The sequence below is a fragment of the Acyrthosiphon pisum genome, chromosome X (genome assembly GCF_005508785.2).
Source record: "Acyrthosiphon pisum isolate AL4f chromosome X, pea_aphid_22Mar2018_4r6ur, whole genome shotgun sequence".
NCBI lineage: Eukaryota > Metazoa > Arthropoda > Insecta > Hemiptera > Aphididae > Acyrthosiphon > Acyrthosiphon pisum.
Window position 1 is genome coordinate 98832619 of NC_042493.1, and position 6280 is coordinate 98838898.

The window sequence follows — 6280 nt, forward strand, 5'->3', positions numbered from 1 at the left end:
ATAAATTATAATGACGAGTTCACATAAACCCAAACCATAAATTCTGTTACGGATGTTAAATTGAGCTTTCAATTTTTATTAGGAATGTACTGAATAATTGAATCACATTTATAAATATTTTTTATCGATTTTATGGCTCTTCACATTGATTATGTTAGGAGACCAACATCTGGTGCGAACTGCGAGTATATATAGGAAGGTATTACTCAATTAGGTATGCAATGATTTTATTTTAATTAAACCTTATCAGTGTATTGATAATATAATAAATTATATTACATATTAGAAAAATAAAATATAATATATACGTTTATATACAAACGAACGCGGAGAAAAAATAATATTTATTGTGTGATCAAATTTCATAGACGTGACACAGGAATTTGTAAACCGTACGCGAGACTTACATTTCTAATTAGAGATGAATATAAATGCATTGTGGTATTTTTGTTTTGATACGGCTAGTGAAATTTATCTTATATAGTCGACATTAATTATAATGCATAATATTATATTGTTCATAACCGCCGAGCTATCAGAGTATACATGACTAAAAAAAATAAAAAATGCATTGTGTATTGTATATTCTGGTTAGTCGCCATTCGAGTGGGCGCGTTGTGAACATAAGGATAATATTATAAGAATGGATAGGCCTGCACTCCTGTATTAACGAAAAAATGTGTGTCTTTTGTCCGGAATGTGGGGCATGAAAGACAGGCTGCATGTTTTTATATAATATAGGTATACGTATTGCACTCACTCCAGAAACACGTCTAAAATACTATGTCGCGCGTGTGTTAGACAATAAATTGATGACAGTGTGGGATACTGGGATCATATTTTTTCTATTATTCAGGGTTAAGAAATCTCTAATTTAACATTTTGTGGTTAGTTGACACAAGACGAACGCGCAAAAGATTTATCAAAACATAATATAATATAACATATAATGTCATACACACATTTTGACATACCAAACAACGCTCTATGAACTAAAAAAACAACAAACAGGCACTTAAACAATTTCGAATTTTTATTTGTGGCATAAATAAACGCTCGCCTAGTCGTATTTAGCATAGTACAATCACAATGCACAATAACCGGAAAAAATATGCAAAGTACGAAAGTCCTAGTTATTGTACGGTTTTACATGTATCTAACTGTTCTCTGGTTTCTGTTATCTAACGTATCTAGTATGTAACTCAATGGAATCTGTGCTATATATTATAGTATACCAGTATGGTTTATTGGTTGCATATAACTATTACCAAAATCCAAAAGTACTATTAGAAGTTTGAAATAATTATTTAAATAATTTATAATAATATTATGAACGCATTGAAATTCACCGCAGATGTCCTTTACCAACGTCAAAAGTACCTATTATTTATTAATGCTCATTCAATGTTATTCACAAGTACCTACTGTCCGGTTAAGTTTAACAATAATAATTATTATTATCTATATCGTTCTCCGTGATAACCTTTTGTGTTTTCAACACATTCGTAGGTAGGTACCGACAAAATTCAACTGGGGGAAAAAAAAGTTTAATACAAGGTGTATATGGCTTTTTAGTTGCCTCGAAAATATACGAATTGCTTCCCATGCTTATTGAAAATAATGTTATCATACACTAGTTGTCTCCGATGAATAGGTATAGTTCGTAATTATATATAAATTTAAGTGCCTATTTTGGTTCATACACTTTATTAAAATATAGATAGGTACCACGTAAATAGATGAATTTTTAATAATATGTACCTAGGTATACATTTTTATAGATAATAGATATTATTATTTTGTTTCGTGAATTATTTTAAAAATTAAGTTTACAGAGTAACAGGTATTTAATATTTTATTAGGTATATAATTTTTATATTTTGTTGTATTAGACATTGTCGTTTTAAGTAGGTATAGAAAGAACTTCATACTAAAATAATTACATTTTTCAATACAATTTTTAAAGAAACCTACATACTTAGAGTTAAGTGTACAGTTAAAAAATATCAGCCTTAAATATATATTATATATACATTTATATACAAAGTATAATACAAAGCTTTTAAAAAGGTGGAGAAGTAGGTGTCATATCTGTGTTGTACAGGCCAGAGGCTAATATATAATTTATTTCATACTACACACTTTATATTAAACGTGGAGTTACCGTGTGGGGCTTTGCCCCCCCTCCAAAAAAAAAGTGTATTTAATCGATACACATAAAGTAGTCAATTTCTATTTTTCTTTATCTACAGTGTACAGACAAATGATAATAGACTATACATCATAACAAAATGATTTATGTCGGTATATTGGTAAGATTATTAATTATTACACATAATTTTACAGTTAATGCCCTGAACTATAATATACAGACACTGAATTGCAAGTAAGTACCTATATATGATTATATTATTGTGAATAAAGTAATTTATATAATAGCGTGAAACCTTATTTCAAATTTCTATCCTCATCTATAAAAGTTGAACATTTTATAAATTTTTAACTACAAATTAATTATTAAACTTTAAATTTGAACTTTCAACGCTTATAAAAAAATATTGGGCTTATGTATTTTTAATATTTTTCAACTGCTATTGTAACAATATATTAGGAGCCTTGCATTCGCGCTTTTTTACCCAACAAATACAATTTTATTGATATTCATAGAAAAAAAAAACTAAAAAAATTAAAACTTACAATATCCGTAAACAGCTCAAAATGAGTCAAAATATTTTCAAATTTTTATTTTAATTTCCAAGCTTTTTTTTACACAACAAATACAATTTTATTGACATTCATAGAAAAAAACCTTAAAAAAAAAAATTGGAAACTGAAAATGTCCGTAAACATTTGCAAACAAGTCAAAATATTTTTAAAATTGTGTCGTGTATATTATAAATGCTAATATGAAGTAAAAATTTAATATATCTACTGTCATTTGTTTTAGAGTTAAACTACATAAAAATAAATGAAAAATACACATTATTGTAAAATCAAAACAATACATTCATCTCTCCGCTCAAAATCTAAAATAATAATATAATTAGTCAACAAAAAACATTTGGTAATATAATTACAATTATAAATATATTTATGAAATGTCTGAATCGTTTAGGAACCACTTATAAAATTAATACCTGTCCATTGGGAGGCAATAATTAGTACTAGATTAAGTACTAGTTTTCGATTACGATACACAATTTAGGGTTCGTCGGGAGGCAACTCATAATAAGTAAAGAGGAAATTAGTATAAAAGTCGGACCTTTTTAACTTCAGGAGACAACTATATAGGATGCGCGCAAAATATATGTCAATGTGTCTTCTATCGCATCGTAACGAATTGCGCAGAGATATTTTTTTCTTGAGTTTGGCGCCTATTATAAAACGAATTTAAGCGATTTGAGGCAATATTAAATAATTATAACAATAATATGCTCGTCGAATGACAATAAACAGATGCAATTTCGTTCGTTATGAGAAATCCAAAACGCACACCACCCAGATTGATAATAATATTGTTTTTTTACGATTCCTCACAAGGCACTGTTCAACGCGTTGTGAATACGCTATTTATTTTGCAGAGGCAGTCCTTCACATATTATACTGTTAAACTATGTATATTATGATATATTTTTCATTGTATCGATCAATTTATCGATATGGTTTATTAGTATGGGTTGGACTGAGAGATGGTATTTAAAAACAACGTGCTGAAAATCAGAATTTTTATTCCAGACAAGAATAAAAAGATAACAGAAAAGTTAAGATATATTTTGAACACCATACCTACACCGAATTTTAAATAACAAATTGAACAAAGTCTGAGTCATATAGAGTTGGTACATTTAACGGGCAACGATGTGCACGGGATAAGCCAGCTTATTAAATTTTTAATGTAATTCAAATAATTTTTTATGTTACATTATTAATTTATTTATATAACCTGTAAATTTATTTTTTTACAATAAGTACTGTGAGTTGATGGGATACAGGCTTGAAAGAAGAAACCATCCAGTGATGGAACTTAGTGACAAATTTTAAAATAATTCAAAAGATATACTCTCAATCCTTAACTCAAGCTTAGATTTAAAGTGATTGATAGGTAATCATAAAATTGTACAGAAGATTTATGTTTTTTAAATTGTTAATTTATGAAGATTATATAAATAAATAAAAAATAAAAAAAAGGTGGGTAAGTGGATATCATTCTGCTGTACAGTAAGTCAATGTACAATGGATGGTATTAAATTTTAATTCAATGATATAATATCATTGTATATGAAAAACGATTCTGAGCGGAGACGGTATGTCATACCATATTATATTATTATTCATAGCCCGTAGATATAGATATAATAGACAAATAAATCACCTACTTATTATTTAATAATAACAATTTATTGAGTCATTATTGAGTATTGAGTATTATGTATCCTAATAACATGTAGTAATATAATATTATAATCGTTGTTATAAAATATCGGATAGTATGAAAATAATAAGTAATAATAATTAATATACTAATAATAGTAATATTATTACTTATTAGTATTATTACTATCATACAATAGGTATATATTCGATGTTTTATAATAACGATTATAATATCAACTTACCATATATTATTACATTTATAATTAAAATAAATAAATAAATACTGCAATATCTAGGTATAAGACATAATATTATATACCTTCTTATCTGTGATGGTAGGTATTAAAAAAAAATTGACCTATTATAAATTCCAAATTAATCATATCATAATATCCATTAGGGACTTATAACGCGTTATACATTAACAACAAACCGTGATACTATCATAGATATATAATAGGTAGTATACTTCAGAAGTTTCAAGTACCCATGAATAATATTATACAAACACAACAAAATAACTAAAATAGTTATTCTAAGTTTTTTTAAAATGTAATTTCGTCCAAATTTGAAATTTAAATTACTATAAAAATAAACTGTGCTTAAGTAATTTTTAGGTTTTTTGGTAACAAAATTAACTACTTACGTAGAATCTTGTTTTAAATTTTCAATCCTATTATAGCTATAAAAGTTGGAACATTTTATAAATTTATTAATAATTATTATTATATTTTAAATTTGATAAATTTTGTCAAAATTCGAACTTTAAATTATTAAAAAAAAAAAAATTGTTCTTATGTATTTTTAATATTTTTCAACTGCTATTATAATAATATATCAGGATTCTTGCATTAAATTTTCACGCTTTTTACCCAACAAATAAGATTTTATTGCTATTTATAGGAAAAAAAACTAAAAAAATTGAAAACTGACAATGTCAGTAAACAGCTTAAAAAGTTTCAAAATATTTTCAAAATTTGATGGTGAATAAAAAATAAAATTATAGACATTCAGTGAAATTTTCATGTATTTACAGTTATTCATTTCTGAATAATGATAAAATAACAAAACTGCTACATGAGACATCGAGTGAATATCCAATATTGTAAAAATATGAATTTCAAACGCTCATAAAAATTTAAATTGATTGGCTTGCAGACATTTTTATTTTGATAAAGGTAGACAAACTTATGAATAATCTCGTATTACATTTTCAAATATTAGATTTAAAAAGAAAAAAATTTATGAACTCTCAACTTAAAATAATTTGTTAAATTTCGTGATTTTTAACGTATTTTATCAAGATTTGAACTTAAATGAGTATAAAAATAAACTGTGCTTATGTATTTTTCTGATTTTTTGGTAACAGAATTAACTACTTACGTGAAATGTAATTTTCAATTTTCAATCCTTAGGTATAAAAGTTGAACATTTTATAAATTTTTAACTACAAAATAATTATTCAATTTTAAATGTTGTCAATTTTTGAACTTTAAATGCCAATAAAAAAAAATGTGACTAAGGATTTTTAATATTTTTCAAATGTCATTGTAAAAATAAAGTAGGAGCCTTGTATTAAATTTTCAAGTATTTTTAATCAACAAATAAAGTTTTATTGACATTCGTAGGAAAAAAAAAACTAATAATATTCGAAATTGAAAATGTCCCTAAATAGTTCAAAACAAATCAAAAAATTTTAAAAATGTTATCATGTATATAAAATGGAAAGATAAACAACCAGTGAAAGTTTCATGTATCTACGGTCATTTGTTTAAAAGTTTCACTAAAAACCAAAATCAATTTTCTCAAAAACAGATTTTGCGTAAAAATTCCCGTTTTTCCTTAATTTTTCTTTTGTTTTTTCACGGCGCTTTTGAAAACTACTCTAAATTTTAAATTTTGACCT